Source organism: Myotis brandtii, unplaced genomic scaffold, assembly GCF_000412655.1.
Source record: "Myotis brandtii unplaced genomic scaffold, ASM41265v1 scaffold583, whole genome shotgun sequence".
Lineage (NCBI taxonomy): Eukaryota > Metazoa > Chordata > Mammalia > Chiroptera > Vespertilionidae > Myotis > Myotis brandtii.
This window is the reverse complement of record NW_005370191.1, coordinates 1,784,738-1,785,139: the sequence shown is the minus strand read 5'-3', so window position 1 is coordinate 1,785,139 and position 402 is coordinate 1,784,738.

Genomic DNA, 402 nt, shown 5'->3' with positions numbered 1-402 from the left:
GACCCCCGCGGAACGCCCACCTCCGCCGAGTCCTCCACCCTCACTGCCCACTGAGCTCCCCTTCCTGGCCGCTCCCCTTCGACCCGGGAGCCCTCTCGTCCTCCCCCTGATCTCCCCCCTATTCTCTCTCTCTTCTGTCCACCCCCACGAGCTTTCTCCTCCCTCCATTGGACTCCCCCTGCCCTGATCACTCTCCCCTTTTCTCGCCGATGTCTCCCTGCCCCCCTTCCCTTCTCTGGAGACCGTACCCCTCCAGGAACCTGCCATCCCCAACTCACACCCCCTCCTCCCGATCTCGAACACATCCTCTCCCCCATCACCCCTTACGCGCGAGTCCCTGCCTCTCCGCTGAGCCCACCTCTCCCCGGCTGAGCTCCCTGTCGCCCTGCCCCTCTCGCAGGG